The sequence below is a fragment of the Cynocephalus volans genome, chromosome 6, assembly GCF_027409185.1.
Source record: "Cynocephalus volans isolate mCynVol1 chromosome 6, mCynVol1.pri, whole genome shotgun sequence".
NCBI classification, from domain to species: Eukaryota; Metazoa; Chordata; class Mammalia; order Dermoptera; family Cynocephalidae; genus Cynocephalus; species Cynocephalus volans.
This window is the reverse complement of record NC_084465.1, coordinates 155,953,246-155,974,086: the sequence shown is the minus strand read 5'-3', so window position 1 is coordinate 155,974,086 and position 20,841 is coordinate 155,953,246. Positions and strand designations below refer to the sequence as shown.

The 20,841-nt window shown below is 49.1% G+C and overlaps 1 protein-coding gene across 4 annotated transcripts in view; it reads right to left on the bottom strand.

The window, feature by feature from the left end:
* SEMA4D (semaphorin 4D) overlaps nucleotides 1-20,280 on the bottom strand; it is a 125,632-nt gene extending 105,352 nt beyond the window's left edge. For all 4 annotated transcript variants that reach the window (XM_063100356.1, XM_063100353.1, XM_063100362.1 and 1 more), the window contains exon 1: nucleotides 20,144-20,280. The gene's annotated coding sequence lies outside the window, so the exon portion shown is untranslated. The remainder of the gene's footprint in view (nucleotides 1-20,143) is intronic.
* Between the last annotated feature and the right edge of the window lie 561 nt (nucleotides 20,281-20,841).

The following is a 20,841-nucleotide window of genomic DNA, read 5'->3' as shown; positions in this document are numbered from 1 at the left end:
ACAAGCCGCCCTGTGGTAAAAGGGCAGGCTGGGGTCAAGACCGGAGATCCTGGTCCCAAGGATCCAAGGCTAGCCCCAGTGACAGGGGTGCCCGTGTTGAGGCTGGATGCCCCACTCTGGAAAGTACTGGAAAGTGCTTGTGGGAACAGCGGCTCTGGGTTTAGAACTTTAAGGAGGGGAAGGCCTGGGAGCCCTGGACAGAGCCTGCAACTGCCGCACCAACACAGCATTGTCAAGCTCCAGCCCTCCCCCCAGGGAAGCTCTCAAAGGACCCCGGCTTGCTGTCCTCAGTGGGAAAGGCTCAAGGTGTGGGGCATTCGCAAAGGCCTGCCATCACTTCAGGAAGAACACGCGGCCAGACCTGGACTGCCCAGAAAGACCTGGTGTTCTGAGAAACACTGATCCCAAAGCCTGGCAGGAAGCCTAGGGGCCTGAGCGTGGGTGACACTGAGGCCTGTGCTCACACCCCAGCAGCAAGGACAGGCCTCGCGGTCCTGAGTTCCTGGCGGCGTTGCCTCTCTGAGCCTTGGCCAGTGAGATGCAGGGCACGGGACACACACAGACTGCCAGCCCGAACCTGCATGGGGCTCCAGGCCACAGCCAAAACACAGGGCTTCCAGACACCCACTATCACCACACTGGCAGCGACACAACCTTCCACTCTCTGTGACCAGCTCTGCTCACTCACTCGTTCATCCACCATTCATCTTTCCATCCCCAACATGGCACCTGATGGGGAAAAGAGAAAACCACCTGCTTTATCAAGGTGGGACCTGTTTGTGCCTCTCTGCTGGTGTCTATTTCTCCATCAGGCAGCTCCTTTCCAAACCTTTGCCAACGTTAGGGTCAGGCCAAGCCCGCCCCAGAATACCAGGCTGTTTTTCTTCTGCTTCATGGGTGATATTTATCATCAGATTCACAGGATGGCATAAGGGCCTAATAAGAGTAGGCCAGGGGATGTGAGGCCAACTTCAGCAGGCACACAGAGGGGAGGGAGATGAGGACCGCAACTTGTACAGGTATTTTTTCCCAGAAAAAGAAAATTTCAGGGAGGTGGAGTTTCAAGGCTTTTTGCTAATAAATTCCTCCAGCATGTCCAAGCGCTGCCACATTCTGTCGGGAAAACGAAGCAGTGATTAGAAGGAGAACAACAGGACTCATCTCCAGAGGCACCGAGAAGTTACTCGTGCCTAAATATGGGGCCAGAGGTGACAGGAATGAAGCCACAGTCCCAATTAAGCAAAAGGTCACTGAGGTGTGAGGCTCAGCTTGCACAAGCCCCAGGGCCTGGCTCCCAGCTGAGATCTGAATGCAAGAAATGTCAACTGTCATCCAGCCACGCAGGTCGCAGGTCGATAACCTCTGGGGACAGTTACAAGCCCTGCCTGCTTGAGACAGGCATCCAGGAGCAGGTCACCCCGTTTCTTAAATGCCCTGGGCAAGCTCCCACACCTCACCTATGGCCCTGGCTTGTGCATAAAATGCAGTCCGCCGCAGGCCCAGGCACTCGGCAGCGCTGACCAGTGTGATGGTTAATGTTATGGTCAAGGCGGCTGGCCCACGGCAGCCACATGCGTGGTCAAACATTAGTCTTGATGCTTCTGTGAAGGTACTTTTTGAAGGAGATTAACATTTAAAGCAGAGACTTTGAGCAAAGCAGGTGACCCTCCATAATGTGGGCAGGCCTTATCCCATCAGTTGAAGGCCCGGAGGGAACCAAGAATGACCTCCTCCAGGAGGAACGGCTTCTGCCTCCAGGCCACCTTCACTCTCCAGCTGCAGCAGCAACTCTTCCCTGGGTCTACAGCCTGCCAGCCTGCCAGCCCACCTGAACGTTTTGGACTTGTACTTCCACAATTACGTGAGCTAATTCCTTATAGTAAGTGTCTGTCTCTCTACATGCACTCATGCACACATGAGCAAGTGTGCGTGCACACACACCCCCTCTCTGCATCCCTAGATGACCCTGACTGATATGATCAGTCAGAGACGTGACAAAGGCACCACTCTGGCTTCCGAGATGCCCCGGGCCTGTGCTGCTCCCCCACCCCACCGAGCATCAGGCTGGGACCCTTGGCTGATTTGTCCAGGGACAGAAGAGCGGACCCAGCTGGTTTGTGGCACCACATTGACTGCTCACCCATGCGCTCCCATTCCCAACAAGCCAGAAGCACAGGAGGGAAGTGGGGATGAGCTTTATCTTCTGGCTAAAAATGCAATTCAGTCTTCTAGAAAATAAGTTCAGTAAGTCTAATGAGTAAAGACTCCTGAATCTGGGAAAGCCTTTAGAATAGAATGCAAACCTCCAGCTTGCTGTGCACTGTTATTCTGGAACAGGCATGCACACATGTGCAGAAAGGCACTTGCATGCACAGGAAGGCACTCACACACATGCATGTGAGTGCCCACACACATGCATGCACATATATGCACACACACACCCAACCTACCACAACTACCACCAGTCTCTTTTTTCAGGGTCCACCATTCACAGGGGTCATGACTTGTTCTGCGGGCAGGTGGAGAAGATGACTGATGGCTGCGCATGAGTGATACACACCATGAAAAACCGTCAAGGATGTGGCAGACTGGAGACATCCACAGGGGCTGAAGGACAGGGGCACACACACCACAGGGCACACGCCCTCAGGTCAGGCATAGCAAGACACAGAACACACATACCTATGACATGACGCCCTCAGACCAGGCATGGAAGGACACAGAACACACCTACCTATGACATGGTGGTGAGCGACTAAGGCAAGTGGCAAACCTCTCCATGGTGTGACCACAGCTTTGGGGACCCACTGCCTCTGTGGACGTGCTGCGTGCCTGCACATGCACACACAGAGAGAAACTCAGAAAGGCGAGCTGTGCCTGGCGTTTACCCAGCATGAGGAGGAGGATTTGACTCTGTTTTGCTTTCCTTCTTCATTTTCTGAACAATAAAAATGCCATTGAAATAAAGGAAAAGTCAGTCAGCACCTCTTACTTCCTGTTCACACTAAAGATTCAACAAGTATTTTTCTAGAAACACTCCTTAAAAGCAAAGGCCTCGCCAACAGGGGGAAAAACTCATATAAAAAAGATAGAAGACAACTTTCCTGTTTCCCCTCTGAGTCAACATGAAGTTATTTTACAAAGCAGTGAGTTTCCACCATACTCTCATTTCCACAGCTTCCCACCAATGCAAAATGCAGCCGCAGTTTCCATTTTCCTGCTGATAAAGCCCCGCTGAAATGTATCCTGAAGAAGATGAATGCCCGCCAGCCCTGGTCCACGCCCACCAGGGCCACTGACCTCACATCCAGTCCCATGGAGTATTTCATTGCCTGCTCATGTGCTGTACATAGTTGAAGAGAAAGGGCCACCTGTGACCTACAGATGTGACCATATTTCCAAAAAGAGTCTTTGCAGATACAATTACACTAAGGATCTTGAGATAAGAACCTCCTGGATTATCCAGGTGAGCACTAAATCCAGTGACAAGTATTCCTGTAAGAGACAGAGACTCAGAGGAGACGGCCATGTAACTACAGAGCAGAGACTAGAGGGACACGGCCATGAGCCAAGGAACACCTGGGGCCATGAGAAGCAGGAAGATGCAGGAAGAATCCTTCTCTAGAGCCTCTGGGGGGAGTGTGGCCCTGCCCGTACCTTGATTTTGATTTCTTGCCTCCAAAACTGGGAGAATAAATTCCTGTCCTCCTAAACCACTAGTTCATGGTGATTAGTTACAGCAGTCACAGGAGATGAATACCTGTGCCCCTGTGATTCTACAAGGAGGAAACACAGCTCCTTCAGGGTTAGTTCACAGGAAGGCAGGAAGGCCCTTGATACTCAGACCATGAACACTTAAGTCATAAAATGAAATCAGTCATCCTCATTGCACCCTTGTGAGGGATCTCCCCTGTCCACACTCCACTCTCCCACCCAGTACCCACATCCCGGGCCACCCACAACCACTCGAAGGCCCTTTCCTCTTCCTAAGGAGCCACTGCTTCTGCTCTGGTCACTGCTGCTTTGTTACACATCTCCCTGAACTCAGCAGCCTAAAACATGTTACTTTGCTCACCATTCTGTGGGTGAGGAGCCCTCGGGCCACACCAGGGTTAGCTGGTCTCTGCTCCAATGTCAGAGGACACCCGAGGCTGGGACACCCAATGGCTGGGCCACCCAGTGGCTGAGGGCTATAGTCACTGGAAGGCTTGTCTCCCCACACATCAGAGCCACAGGTGGTGGCGGGAGGACACAAGGCCTGCCCCCTTGGGCCCCTGACCCTCCATGGAGCTTGGGCTTCCTGACAGTATGGGTGCCACAGGGCCAACTCCTTTGGAGTCTCAGGGTTCTCAGAGCGAGTGTCCCAGGAACAAGGGAAAACCCACACTTGTAGGTCACTCAGCCTCAGGCCCACTACATCATACCAATCAAAGCAGGCAGGAGGCCACCTAGATCCTTGGGGGGTGGGAAGTGGGAAGACGACTCCTCAGCGAGGGCAATGGCAACAGATTTGCTACCATGTTTTAAAAACTGCTCTGCTCAGCCACCAGCTATTTCCCACCTGTTCTGAGTTCCAGCTGAGCATTCCTGACTTCAACACCCCACCCTGCCCTTGTGGGACAGCCCCCACCCAAAGGTCCCCTTGAGGACCCTGCATCCCCCATCAGCACACCCATGTGCCCATCTCCTGCTGGAAGTGCCACGTCCTGTCACAAGGCTGGAGACGAGGGGCCACGTACAAGGGCTGAGACGAGATGTAAACCACAGGCAGGAACACTACAGGCAGAGGCAAGCACCTGCCCGAGAAAATGGTGCCATAAAAACGCCAGGGCTCCTGGTGTCCAGGAAGGGGAATGAAGGACCAAAACACAGCCTGTGCACATGAGTGTTCAGAAGTCTCATTCATCACAGCCCCAAACTAGAAACCAAACAGGCAGAAAGTATGAGTGTGTATGTGGTGACTATCAATGTACGTAAATCGTGGCAGATGCACACGGGGGATCACTAGGTGGCAAAGCAAGAAGAGAAAACCCTCAGGAGCCAAGCTGCACGTCACAGACAGGGTGCTGAGTGACACATGAGGACGTGCTGCAGAATCCAATGTATACAAAGTCAACCCAGCAGGAATTACCTCTGCTGTGATCAGCTGGGGCAGGAGTGGTGACCAAGGGGCTCCTGGCTCTGCATCACTCAGCTGGGCTCCGTCTGTGAAAAATCAGGGGCTGTCCACTGAGACTAGGAGCACCTCACGGTACATTCTGCTGACATCTCACCATAAGGGGAAGAGGGAAATGAGAAGATGGGATGGGGTGTAGCAGGTGCTGCGGGAGGTGTTGCTGCTGCCATCCTGTCAAGAACCTTCTCCTGATATTGATATGAGAAACGAGGTGGGGGAGGCAGCAGCACCTAGCCGGGCGAAGGCCACGCTGCGAGGCAGCGAGTGGTGTGGGAAGAGGAGCAGACCATGCCACGAGGAAGAGGGTGCAAGAAGCCCGTCCCCAGTGGAGGACCTGATCCAACAAGCTGACGAAGGTCCCAGCGTGCAGAGTGCTCCCCGTCCACTAGGCTGCCTGTCTCCTGCTGCTCACCTGGGACACAGCCACAGAGGACATGCACCTGCAGAGGCGGCCAGCCAGGACCACACTGGACCACTCTGCTGGGCAAGAGATAAGTGCAAGGCCACAGTCTCAAGATGACAATCTGCCCTCTGTGTCAGCTCTGACCAGACAGGCCCTGTAAAGTGTCAAAATGCACAGTAAACACAGACAACACACTCGTAAGGCCTTATACAAGCGTCAATAGCAGCTCTGATTCCTTGGAGACACATCCGAGCTGTCCTCAGCCCCGCACAGCCACGGGCCAACAAGCTTCTGGAAATTACTCGTAGAAAATGTCTTTTGTGTAGCAGAAGCCAGAGCAACAGAGAGGGTCCCCAGCCCGCAGTCTGGGGTGGACAACACCAGCAGGACAGATGGTGCCTGATGCAGGTCATGATGGGGCTGTGTCTTGGAAAGGTGTTTTTCCATCTTTAACAACTACACAAGTGCTAGAAAAGGCTCCAAAACAGTCCCGACACAAAACACTTGAGCAGAAGTCTCCAGATGATGACAGCTCTTGTTCTAGAGCATGGAAGATGCATGTGAAAGGTGCATGGTCTCTCCTCTGAGCAAGGGAAGGGGAGACATTGTGCTTGTCCTGCCCGGTCTTCATTATTACAGCAAGACAACTGTGCTAAGCTGTCCCTCCCTTCTGCGGAAATAACTGTGCTAATTATAAATGACACTCTCTTCCAGTTGAAGTAAAACCTGTGCCCACAGGCTGGTGGAGTCACAGAGCAGTCACGTGTAAATAAACGGGAATCTGTATGCCCCAAGGCATCTTCCAGGCCCTCAGGGTTTGGTATCTATTTTAAAAATCGCCTTCTCACCACCTTCCTGGTTTTGCCAAGCTGGCAAAAAGCAAGCCCTGCCCCAAAAGCTCTTGTGGACAGGACATAAACACTGTGGTCCACGCACCAAGAGACCCCTCCCTGCCTCACACAAAAGACAGTGGGCAGCAGCCCCGTTCACAGAGAGGCCCAAGGGAGCTGGCAGCTTCGCAGGATTCCACATTTGAAACCCAAGCCAGTGCCCTCAGTTTTCAAAGACAAGCCAGATATCCAATTCCGCCTGCTCAACGGCTTTGCTTTGACCCAGTTTCCTGGCCCCGTTGTACCAACACCGGGCCCCAGAGCAGGCAGCACACAGCTCGGGCACTGAGCTGAAGCTCCAACACAGGCTCAGCCCCAGAAACCTGAGGATAAGCCAGACTCATAAGAAACCAAGGAGCGAGGAAGTCCACAGCCAAAAGTCAGCCAACATGGGAAGTAAGATACCACTTCATAGTGCACGCATATTGACTTAGTGTTAAGATTTCAAAATGTCCACGCAGTCACTCAAAGGGCCAGATATCAGACGCAGATCAGTATTTTTCAATCTGGGGGTTCAACAAAATCCAATTGAATAAAAATATCAGAGTGTATCATACATAGTTAATGGCGACTTTTTGAACAAAACTTCAGTTTTACAGGTATGATTGCATATGCACACGCGTGTGTGCACACGCGTGTGTGCACACACGTGTACGTGTGCTGCCTCACAATATAAAATGCGTGCGGATCACCTCAGAGTCTGAAAGCAGCCACGCATAAAACACCGACATAGACAGGATCCCTGACTGCTATGGAGTTTTAATATTCTAATAGAAAATAGCTTAGCAGTATTATACATGCACTGAAACCTCTCTGAAGCATGGTTTCAAACATGACGCTGAATCCCAACTGCATCCCAGTTCAAACTTTGCCAAGAACGGATGTTACAGGTGTCACTTCATCTAATAAACTTGCAGCCCCCCAACACCATTTACGAAGGGGAACAAACCTCACTGAGGCCGTGCACACAGTGACAGGCCAAGCAAGGCCTTCCCAGCCAGTCCCACGCCTGTCTGTAAGAGGCTCTCCCAGGAACCGGAGCACAGGGAAGGCCAGCACAGTCGCCACCCAGCCTGCAGGCCCACCTCTTCTGGTGACACCGCAACTACATTCCTGCTCTGTTCCACCTGCTGCCCTGGCTGTGGGAGGCAAGTGCCACAAGCTGGTTTGCTTCTCGCTGCCTGCAAACACCACCTGCTGTGGTGGTGAAACTGTGAAATACCACCTGCTTTTTGAACAAAACCATGTATCATGAGCCTGGGAAAAGGGTATCAGGACTCTCAAGACATACAGTGTGGCGGGGGGCGCTGGGTGTGTATGTGCTGAGTGTGTGTTTGGTGTGTGTTGTGGTACATGGCGGTGTGTGGGTGTGTGGTGTGTATGCATGGGAGGGTATGAGGTACGTGTGTGCTGAGTGTGGTGTGTGTGTGTGTGTGTGTGTGTGTGTGTGTGTGTGTGTGTGTGTGTGTGTGTGGTGGTGTGTAACCTTTTCTGTCAGTAGCTGCTCAAGTTGTATCTGGACTTTGTATACTCTGAGAAACACCCTTTTCAATAAATGCTTCTTCACATTCATGATTCTTTAGGATAAACTAAATTTCTAGCTCATTCAGACTTCAATGGCCAAAGGGCAAACACGTCTTTAAAATCTTTAAAACACCCTAACCCACAGCCACCTCGAGGTATATGCATTAAATGCTGCATATGGAAACACAGCTTCTGGCTCAAATCTTGTTTTCACCACTTCCTGGCTGAGGAACCCTAAGAATAAGTTTCTTATTCTCTCTGTTCTCAATGTCTTCACCCGTAAATGAGGGAGAAGTACTGACCCAGCCTTCCCAGGCTATGGTCAGGATTCCATGAATAGGTAGAAAGCATCTGGCATATCATTTATAAAGAGGCCACCATAAATATCATCGTATCATTCCTGTCCCATAACTGTCTTCCCTGTCTCCTATGCTCGCCTTTCCAGTTTGTCACTCAGAAGCACCAGAGTCAGTCTTTAAATAGAGATCTGATCACTTTAGTTACTGCTCAAACACCTGCACAATTATGCTGAGTGAAAGAAGCCAGATTCAAAGGCTACAAACTGTACAATTCCATTTATATGGCATTCTGGAAAAGCCTATAAGGACAAGAAACAGATCTTTGGTTGCCAGGGCTGGGGAAAAGAAATTGATTACAAAGAAGCACAAGAGAACTTTTGGAGTTACAGACATTCTCCCTATCTTGATTTGGTGATGGTTACATGACATATGCAATTATCAAAACTCATAAATGGTACACTTACAGTAAATTTTTCTGTACATAAACTATACCTCAATAAATCACACAAATTACTAGAACTGACTCAAGAAGAAATAGAATATCTTAACAGCCAAATGTTAAGAATTGTATTCATAATTAAAAGCCTCCCCATAAAGAAAATCCTAAACCCAGACAGCTCTAATAGTACATTCTATCAAACATTAAAGTAAAAAAAAATACCCATCTTACATAAATGCTTTAAAGACAATATGAAATGAAGAGAAAATAGTTCCTAAATCACTGTATAGGGCCAACATTACTCTTGATACCAAAACCAAAGATATTACAAAAACCCACAATAGCCTTCATAAATATAGTTACAAAAATCCTTAACAAAACTGTAGCAAATCAAATCCAGCAGTACAGATGCTCTTTGATTTACAACCTGGTTACACCCCAAAAACCCATCTTAAAGTTGAAAAATCCTAAATCAGACCACGTGTATATAAAAAGGATACATCATGACTACGCGGGGTATGTGCCAGAAATGCAAAGTTGTTTTAATACTCAAAAGTTAATCAATGTAATTCATCATATTTACAAACAAAAAAAGAAAACCACATGATAATCTCAGTAGATACAGAAAAAGAATAAGACAAAATCCAACATCCATCATGATAAAAACTCCCAGCAAACTAGAAAACATCCAACCTCATAAAAGGCATCTACATAAAATCTTCACCTAACATCATACTAAACAAAAAAATATTAAATTCTTTCTTCCTAAGATTGGGAACAGGCAAGAATGTCTACTTTCACCACCTCTGTTATTCAAAAGGTCCTAGACAGTGAATTAAAAGAAGAAGAAAAAAGTAAAAAGCATTTCAATTGGAAAAATAGTAAAATAGTCTTTATTCATAATTGTCAGGAATATCTACATGGAAAATCCTAAGGGACTATAAAAAGCTGCTCAAATAAGCGAATTTAGAAAATTCACAGGATAAACAATATAAAAAATCAGTTGCATTTCTATATGCTAGCAATAAACAATTAAAAAATAAAATCTTTACAAATCCATTTATGACATTCAAAAATATGAAATACTTATGACTAAATCTGTTAAAACACCTGCAAGACCTGTACACTCACAGCTACAAAACACTGCTAAAAGAAATTAAAGACGAAAATAGATATTCCATGCTCATTGGCCAGAAAACTCATTATTTACCGTTATGATGCCAATTTTCCCCAAATTGATCTAAAGAGTTAATGCAATATCTGTCAAAATCCACGCAGGCCTTTTGTAGAAATTGACAAACTGATTTCAAGTCTATATGGAAATGCAAAGGATCTAGAATTGACAATACAATTTTGAAAATGAAGCAAAATTGTCACACAGCCTGACTTCAAGAGTCACTATAAAGCAACAGAACAGTCACTAAGATAGTGTGGTATTGGGCCCCTGGGGAATAAAGCCATAATGGAACAGAACAGAATCCAGAAACAAAGCCACACCTATACTGTCAATTACTTTTCAAATTGGTGTCAAGATAATTCAAAGAAAAAAGGACAGTTTCTTGGTTGTTGTTTTTTTTAACACATGGTGCTGGAACAATTAGATATCCATACGCAAAACAATGAACCTTAATCCTTAGCTCTTTCCAGTTAAAAATTAACTCGAAAGGCAAAGTAGATCTAAACAGAAAAGTTTAAACTATAACATTTTTAGAAGAAAACAGAAAATCTTTACAACTATGAGTTCGGCAAAGATTTCTTAAATAGGACACAAAAAGCACAAACCATTAAAACAACTGATAAATGGTACTTGATCAAAACTAACAAGTCTGCTCTTTGAAAGATAACATTAATAAAATAAAAAAGCAAGCCACAGATCTAGAGAAAATATTTGCAATACAAATCTATGACAATTTTCATCCAGAATATGTAAAGAACTCTTACGACTCAAATATAAGAAGACAAATAACCCGATGAAAAAGTGAACAAAAGATAGGAACAGATACTTCACAAAAGAATGAACACAAAGAGCTAGTACATGAAAAGATGCTCAGGGAAAACCTCAATGATACAGCACAACAGTCCCACTAGAACAGCTAAAATTTAAAAGAACTGACAAAAGCAAGTGTTGACACAGACATGAACCAACTGCAACTCTCATACATTAGCAGTGGGAATGCAAAATGATACAACTACTTTGGAAAAGTTTGTCAGTTGGTTTTTTTTTTATAAAGTTAAATACATATTTACCATTAAACCCTGCAATTCCACTTGTAGGTAGTTATCCAAGAGAAATGAAAACATATGGCCACACTATGAATGCTCATAGCACTTTTTCCTATCAGTTTTTATTGTGATAACGCACCCATAACGTAAAATGTACCACTTTAAAGTATACAGTTCAGTGGCACTTAGTACATTCACAATGTTAAGCAACCATCACTACTATCTAGTTCTAGATATTCGGGCCTCAGAAGGAAAACCTGTACATATTTGGCAGTCACTCCCATTCCCCCATCTCTTGGTCCCCCAGCCCTTGGCAATCACTAATGTGTACTCTGTCTCTATGGATTTGCCTATCCTGAACATTTCACAAAAATGGAATCATGCAAAATGGGGTCTTTGTGTCTGTCTACTTTCAATTAGCATAATGTCTTCAAGGTTCTTCAATGTTATAGTATGTATCAGCAATTCACTCCTTTTTACAGCTGAATAATATTCCACGTATGGATATACCACACTTCACTTACCCATTTATCCACTGATGGACATTTCAGTTGTTTCCATCTTTTGACTACTGTGAACAGTGCTACTATAGACAGTAGTGTATGAGTTTTTGTTTGAATCCCTGCTTCCAATTCTTTTAGATATACACCTAGGAGTAGAATTGCTGTTCATATGACAATTTTATGTTTAACTTTTTGAGGAAACTCCAAACTGTTTTCCAAAACAGCTGCACCATTTTACATTCCCATCAGCAACGTACAATGGTTCCAATTTCTCCACATCCTCAACAAAACTTGTTATTTTCCATTTTTTTCATTAAAGCCACTATAGTGGGGTGTGAAGTGGTATCTCACTGTGGTTTTGATTTGCATTTCCCTAGTGACTAATGATGTTGAATATCTCTTCACATGCGTCTTGAACATTTGTATATCCTCTTTGATCATATGTTTACCCGTGTTTTAACTGGCTGTTCATCTTTTTGTTGTTGAGTTTTAGCTTATAGCACTTCTTCCCCACAATAACCCTGAACAACCAAACATCCACCAACAGGTAGAGGAATAAACCATGGTACATCCATACAAGGAAATACTATTCAGCAAAAGATATGAAGTATTGATATACACAGCAACATGTAAGAATCTCAAAAATATTATACAGAGTGAAAGAGGCTAGACACGAAAGAGCATAAAACATATGCTTCCACTTTGAAACTTTTGAAGAAACAAATCTATTCTATAATAGTCGAATCTGAGCAGATCAGTGATTGCTGGGAAGGGGGATTGAGTGCAAATGTGCAAGTGGGAATTTTGGGGGGTGTTCAGGGCCATATGGTGTGGCAACTACAGTAGTCCCCCCTTATCTGCAGGGTTTATATTCCAAGACCCCCAGTGTATGCCTGAACCCATGCATAACACTGACTCAAGCACTGCAATACCTGGACAGTCGATCTGATAACTAAGAAGGCTAAGTGAATACCAAAGGGATGATTCATTTCCTGGGCAGGACAGAGCAGGTCAGCACAAAATTTCATCATGCTACTCATGGTGTTGTGCAATTGAAAATTTATGAATTGTGTACTTCTGGAATTTTCAATTTAATATTTTTGGACCACAGTTGACCTCAGGTAACTGAAATCGCAGAAAGCAAAACTGTGGACAGTGAGGACCACTGCACTTGACTCTGCTACAATAACACAAGAGCAGCCACAGACAATGCATAAATGAAGGGGCCTGGCCCACCTGACCTGCAGGCAGAAGTTTACCAACACTTAGCCTATATCCTGAGTATGGTGGCAGTCACATAACTGTTCAAATTTGTCAAAACTCACTTGCTGGGCACTTAAAATGAGTACCTTTTGTGGCTTGTAAATTTTACCTCAATAAAATTGATTACAAAAACGTCATCTCTACAGTCACACTAATGGGTCTCCGTGTGAAAAGCAGTCCGAGTCTGCAGAGTACACTAACATTTATAAAGCAAATGTATTTCACAGGGCTTAGTTTCCAAAGCCCTGTAGTTTCAGGTATAAACTGACCTTTTAAAATTACATATAGAAATGTTAACCTTGCAAAAGACAAGAAACTTTCCCCAGGCTAAAGCTTCTGATATAGATAAAGAATTGTAACACAGCAAAATTGCTGGCTCAAAGGGTAGATGTCCTCGGTGCAGGTTAACCTTACTTAATTGTTATGTAAACATACTAAGGAAATTGCTGTAGAGAAAGAAAATGTTTGCTAAGAACAAGCTTTTGTTGGTGCATCGACATAACCTTTTGCATACTGCATTATGGAATGTCACTTTGTTATCTCACTGATGTCACCAGCCTCTATGTCAAACTATACTTAGCCATAACTCCACCTGTGTTGCTTTTCTGTAACTTTCTGGCCTGGAGAATACATACTGAAACAGAACCCCAGCTCAGTGTTAATTTCCCAAAGGAGGAATGCCTCCCTCTTGAGGGTTCTGGGAAGTTAACCCCTTCGGGGTGTCTCACTGCTCAAAGGAAATGGGCTTTGAGAAATATTTTGTGTCTCCGTCACCCAGGGGAGAGAGGTGGCAAATCCATGTGAGGACAAAGAAAGTGCAACACGAGTCTACTGTGCACTCAGCACTGGGGACCCCCACTCTGCCCCCCAGTCCTCCTGTGCACCCTGTCCCACCCACCTGACCAAGCACACACTCCCCAGGGCAGCGGGTCTTAGCAAAGCATTTCTTCAGCTGCACTGTACATAACAGTCCCCAGACAGCCCCTTAGAACAGATGCTGCTGGTCCCAGTCCCATAACTCCCAATTTGAGGGAGACTCCACATTTCTGACAAGTTCTCAGGGCTGCAATGCTGCCGGTGTGGGGACCACACTTGGAGACTCAGCAGTGGGGAACTGAGAGTCAGCAGCATGGGTAAGACACAGGCCACCCTGCTGGCCAGGGCTTGTTGGAGGAAACGCCAGGCCTAACAGCAAAAGGAAAAAGCTCACAGGCTGGCTGGCAACAGGACAAGCCCCGGTGCTTCAGCCAGGAGGACAAGGCCCCACTTTCAGCCTCAGTCCCAGACCAGACTGCTCCCCCAATTCCTCCTGCTCCATCCTTGCCTCTCGGATGCAAACCTTAAAAATAAGTCCCTGAGTCCATCTCCATTACTTGGCTCCCCTTCACAGCAAAATTCTCCAGAGAGTTACCCACGCCTGCTGTCCCTGACTCCCCTGTTTCCTTCTCTCATAAGCTCACTCCTGTACCTTGGCCCCCACTCCCAGACCACCTGCCAGGTAGCAGTGACCTCCATGGTGCTAAACCCAAGGTCATTCTCTGTCCTGACTGCATGTCCTCTCAGTCAGTCACACTTCCTCCTGAGGCACATTCTGATGTGGCCTCCAGGACACCCACCAGAACCCTCTGGTTTTCCTCCTACTTCTCTGGCCATGTTTTCTTGGTCTCTTGTCTCAGTCTTGGTCCTTGAACTTCATCTCTCCTCTATCCATTCTGACTCTCTTGCTGGTCTCATCTCAACTCACAATTTTCACAGTGTCACCTCCATACTGACAACTGCCAGGTTTACAGTCCCAGCCCAGATGGCTTCCCCAAACTCCAGACCCGTTTATGCCTGGACGGAGCTGTTGCCTGCACTATCTCACAGCCAAGCATCCTCCCGAACACCGCATGACTGCTCTTCCCAGAGACTCCATCTCAGGGGGTGGCAACCCCATCCTCCAGCTGCCTGAGCCAAAAACTCTGGGGTCATCCCGTATTCCTGTATTCCCCGAAAGTCCCCATGTCATCTGCCACAAGTCCTATTGGCTCCACTTCACAAAGAACCTGGTCGGGGGCTCATGTTCCCCCGGCAGCCCAACCGCGCTGCCTTCCTACCAGTGCTCACCTGCGCCTGGGTGTCCCCTGTGTCACTTCTCACCTCCTCCTGCCACTGGCTCAGGGAACCCACAGGCCACCCAATTTCAAATTTCAAACACCCCCAAACTGTCAGCTCCCCCGAGTGCCTGAACTCTGCACTATGGCACCCAGCATAGGCCGTAACCTGATGCATGTCCTCTCTCACCTCAGTGACCAGAAGCGCCAAGCGGGCAGGGCCTTCTGTCTCTTGGTTCCCTGCCGTTGCTGGCACTCAGTAAACATTTTCTGGGGGAAGCAGTGACACTCCACGAAGTGGACAACTGTGAGAGTTGAAAGGGGCCTTATAGGTATCCAGTTCCTTCACCTCGAGAACCCAGGACGTGAACATCATTTCCCAGGGCCCCCACGTGCCAGTGCCATGACCTGCCCACGCAGCACAGTGCTTCTTGGGTGGGAGCCCAAGGCCCCTTGGAAGGAGGGGGATGCACAGAAGGAGTCCGACCTGAATGAAGAACACGTACAAGGTGGTTCTGCACCAGGCGAGGGCAGGTGACTTGTGGTAATGCACGATGAACACAGATGTATGTGGCTCAGGTCTCCACCACCGGCCTTGCCACAGCATCTGGCTGTGCCCTCACCGGACCACGGACAACACTGGTCAATGACAACAATGACAATAACAACAAACACAAAATGGAACAAACTCCCAAATGCACCGCGAGAACGAAAATGGGGCCAAGCGCAGGCCTCACCAGGAACTTACTGTCTCTCCAAACACAATCAAAACACACGCAAATCACAGGGCCAAACACACACCCAAATCCTAGATCAAAGCAAACTATATGCTGGCTGTTCAAGCAACTCTAATTTCTTGTAATAGGTGAGGAAAAATTTTTAAAAATTTTCGCAACATCTACTTCTTACTTTGTAGACTCAATGCTATATGTACCAATTTTATGCTTCGTCTGTTATCATAGCTTCAGGTTACTTAACAAATCCTCTACTAAATGGAAAGAGAAAACAAAGGCACCACTGAAAATGCATGAACAAACTCAGTGTGTAGGTTAGCCAACTGCCAGTGGGGACCTGCCATGCAGGCTCCAGCCAGACTCTGCCTTCATTTCTGTATCGAGACTCCCAGTTGACTCTTCTGTCTCTGGATTATACTGTTATTTAATCTCCAGGGTCTTTGTCTTGTCTCCCCTATTGCCGAAGGTAGGGTATGAATTTCTATCCTTTCATGGCCCACAAAGCACATATCAAGAGGGTCAATAACTACTGATTCACTGATCGCCTCATTTAAACCAAATCATCTCTTATTAAGTTGTGAGTTGTACAGTAACATGAAATTTCTACAAACCAAATTCTATTTAAAATGCCTGAGGAAACCGTATGACCTAATGGAAACTCCTTTTTTAAAAATTAATTTTATGATAACAAAAATGATTCCATTGTAACAGAACCAAACCATACAGAAGTATGTAGAGGGGACATACCCTCCCCTCCCCTTCTTACCTTCCCCCAACACACACTCACACTCACACCACACACTCACACACACTCATTGCTAACTGTGGAGTGCCACTTTTGCTCAGGGTTGTGTCCCTAGAGCCTGGGGCAGTGCCTTGCCGAGGTCCATGCAGGGACTCCATAATTAGCCAGGGGCTTCACAACTATCCATTGAATACATGGTCTGTGTCCCTCCAGTTCAGTTTCCATGGTAAATGCCCGCACATGTGTTGGTAAACGGGCTCACACTATACACACTACTCTAAGGAGTAATGTTTTCACTTAATATATTGGCACATCTTTTAAAGTAAACCTTTGAATTGTTCATGAAGGAAAAGATCCAATGGCATGTTTTTGGGGGAGAATTGGAGTTCTTAGATTATTATTACCTCTTCATTACAGAGAATTTTGAAAGTACACAGAAGTGGCCAGAATAGAATAATGAACCCAGCTACCCTCACCTAGACCCCAAACTGTCCACTCATGGACAATCCCGTCCCTCCCTACTCCACACTAATCTGAGGCAGATCCCAAGCACCTTATTTCAGCTGTGAACACTCAGTATCTATTACTAAAAGGTAAAGATCATTTTGACATGACCACAATGCTGTTATTAAGGAATTCCTTAAAATAATCATTCACTCAATACGTGTCCAACTGTCTCATAAAAAGCGTAACTTTTGAAAGGAGTGATTCCTGGAACAAATGCTGATCTGACTGGTAGCCCTGGGTCAGGCCTTATCCAAAGCTGGTAATCTCGGGGTGCCCCTTAGAAGCAACCCAGAGGAGAGGTGCAATCGCTGCTATCATGGGCAGCATCTGAGACTTTTAAACCAAATAACAGGACCCTGCCCCTGCCCAGGGCTCTCACAGGTGCTGTAGGAAGGTGGTTGTGGGGTCAGCACCCTAAGGCTGTTGTCAGTGCCCCAGGAGCAGCAACAGGAAATGAGACCCCTGGCTGGCACCCCTAGAAACAAGGCAGCCAATTTGCTCATCCCAAAGATCACCTTCATTGGCGTGCCAAAAAACACCATCCCAGCTTCCACTTGACTGAATCAGCAAATACTTCCTCCTTATAAATCTCCACTTTCTCCCATGTCACTTCTCAACAGCAGTTACTCCAAGTCCACAGTAAACCTCTCCCTGCCACATGCAGAGGAGCCTGCCTGACCAGCCCAGCTCCTGGGTAACACCCTGAGTCATCCCAGGACAGCCACAGCCCTCGATGGCAATGGCATTTGTCAAACCCAAGTGGACCCAAGGCCAAGTGGGGAGAGGACCCTCCCCCAGTGCCTCTGCCACTTTCCTTCTCACCGTCTGTCCTTCCTCCTGGATTTGTCAAAGTTGAAGAGGGCCCCAGTTGGGAACTGCAGACAGAGCCTTTTTCCCAGCGACCACCCTTGACAGCCAGCCAACAGCCATTCATTTTTATATTTTCACATGGCCAGTTTCACTGGATAGGTTAACAGGTTGCCACTGTTACTCCCGGAAGAGCCTGGGAGCTGTGGGCTTGGGGGCACAGGGAGCCACTGCAGGCCAAGTCACCTTCCCAAGAGTTCTTTCAACCGAGCAAATCCATAACATGAAGGGGACGTTCTCTGTAAATTAAAAACAATCAGGAAGTAAATTCCCTTGCAGGGGCCCAGCAGGTCTAGCCCAGAGACAGTAGGGATCTTCTAGGAGCACATGGGTCCCAGCTCCCACCCAGGAACTGTGACTCCAAGCTCACCACCCAAGACAACAGAGCCAGGAAGAGACTCTAATGGCCACATTCCCAATCCTGCCCATCCCTCCCTCCCCACCAGAAATGGGAACCAGAGGGAGCGGAAGAGGACTTGGCGTGCTCCCTCCAGAAGCACAGAGGATGGAGACAACCATTGATCTCTGCAATGCATTATTGATTCTTCTGTTGAGCTTGCACCAGTGGACGGTTCCTCCCTCTTCACTCAAGGCCGGCCATTAGTGCACACTCCCAAGCACTGGCCTAGAAGGCCGCCCTGCCCCATGTGGGGAAGTCAGCTCCAGCTGAGACATCTGCCTCAGACAATCTACTCAGAGGAGACTGTTCACAAATGGATGATGTCAGCAAGGACACCTCTGTGGCCCCAGACCCACTAGACAGTTGGCACAGCATGGCTGCTGGCCTTGCACCTCAAACCTCAGCCCCGGGCCGGTGGACCACATGCCAGGACCCCAGCCCTTTGGGAGGGGTCTCTGCCACGCTGCATCTTTGCAGTCTCTGTATGTGCTAGTAGGAGGGTGAGTTGGTTAGGAGTGGGTAGACAGAGGAACTCAAGGTCTATTTCAGTGCAGACAGACAGACCAACCGAAAAGCCCACAAGGAGAAGCAGTCCTCTGGTTCCCACGCCAGCTGGAGGTCTTGCAACATGGTGCAAGGGAGGGACCCCCGGCAGAGCTGCTCCTGATGACTGCAATGTTTTTATTTCATTATTTGTTTTATTTGCTGCATGTACTACAGATGTGTACTCCTTCCAGGAAGACAGTTGTTGTCCATAAACATGCCGGTGTGTCCCTGCCATCCCATCTCACCTCCCTAGTGGGGAAGCCAAAGCAGGCCCGATTTCTTCTTCTGGGCAAGCAATTACCAAGACATGATGTGCACAGACACCAACCGTCAATGTGACAATTGGGGCATTATCATTTCTACTAGAATCCTGCCCCAGGACTAACCGAAGCTGCCTGTTTCTGGGACACAGTAAACATTCCCAAAGAACCTCACCTGGGCAGCCAGCAGGCAGACCCCAGGCCTGGGGCATATCTGAGGTGATAGGCCAGCAGTGTCACTTCACCCCCTGGAAAGGAAACTTCCCTTTGGTGGCGCCTGGTAGATTTGAAAAGACTCATAACAGCAGAGTGAGATGCTCGGTCACAAGCCCTAGGTTCAGCTTGGCCTGCAGGGACCTGGCCACCCACCGGCCTGGGATGTGCTCGACACATAGAGAGGTTTTCAAAACAAAAGCAGAGCAACTTCATATGGCAAATGCTCCAGAGAGCAGGGACAGGCCCTCGACAACAGGCCTTTTAAGCGAACTGCCTACCTAGACTCCCATTCACCCACTCACCCCCCAAAATACTATCAAATAAATAAAGAGGACAATCGGAAGCTCGACTCTCCTTTACGCGTTTTTACTGGCAAAACGCCAGCAGATTCAGCCCCTTGCAGCTCACCAGGCGGCAGCAACAGGTGCAGGCCGGGCTAAGGCTTGCGGTTCTCTTGGGCGGTTCTAGGATAATGTAGCCAAATCCCTAAAGGAAGCCAAGGGCTGCAGCACTCGCTGCCACCACGGCGGCGGCGACCTGACCGCGGCAGACCGACCTGCCCCACCTGTCTGAGTGCGCGGCGCCGGGTCCAGCGCACAGCGGCCGCGGCCTCCGCGACCGAAATAGAAGCCCTCGGGGGCCCGGCCGGAACCCGGGCTGGCCGGAGCGGGGCCTGACCTGGCTGGCCGGGGCGCGGCGGGGCCTGGCCGAGCGCCGCCCCTCCCCGGGCCGGCTGTGCTGCGCACCCTGCGCCCCGCGCCCAGAGGAGCCACCTGGGCACCAAGGCCCGGGAGGGAACCGGGGAGGGCCCCAGGGGGTCCAATGGAGGGACCCGGGGAAAGGTCGCGGTAGGAGGCCCCGGAAGGGGTCGGAGAGTGACCTGGGAGGAGTCCAGGGAATCCTGGGGGTCCCGAGGGCGCTCCTGAAGGGGTTTAGGGAGGGGACCGGGGCTCCGGGCAGGGGTCGGGGCGGGGGCTCCGCGGAGGGTCCGGGCCGCCCCCGCGCACCTGCCCAGCAGCGCGCGCCCTCCCTCTCGCGCCGGCCCTGCCGCCTACCTGGACTGCGCGTCCCGCTCGCGGCGACTCCCGGCGGCGCCCAGCCCGGCGAGCTCGGGCGCCAGGAATGGCGGCGGCGGCGGCAGAAGCGGCCGGGCTTGGGGAGGGGGAGGCGGGCAGCCCGAAGGCGGCGGCGGCGGCGGGGATGCTGCGGCGCGCGAGGGCGCGGAGGCCGGCGCGGGGCGGAGGGCGCGGGGCGGACGCGCAGGCCCCTCCCCCTCCCCTCCCCTCCCCCGCTCCTCCCCCCTCCCCCGCTCCTCCGTCCTCTCGCCCCTCCCCTGTCTTCTTCGTCCCTCCTCCTCCTCTCCGCCCCTGCTCACCTCCCTCGCCCCCTCCCCCAGCCTCTTTCCCTCCCTCCCCTTTCCCTCCGCTTTCTTCACCTTCACGATACTCCTCCCCTCCAAACTTCCCGTCTCCTCCCCTCTCCACCTCCTCCCCCTCTCCCCATTTTCTTGCCCCCTCCTTCCTCCTCACCTCCCACCTTCCTACCCTTCCCGCTATAGCCCAAGGGCAGGACCCAAAGGCTGCCCCTGCCTCTGATGTATCAAGCACCGGTTCCCAAGATGAGGTGCCCTGTCACCCCATTCCTCACCACCTCCTAATGGACCAACTTGGCCCGTTTGGAGGTCTACTGACCCCACCCTTTCCACCACCACCCCCAATCCCCAAGGCTTTGTGCACCACCAGGCCCCTGGGGC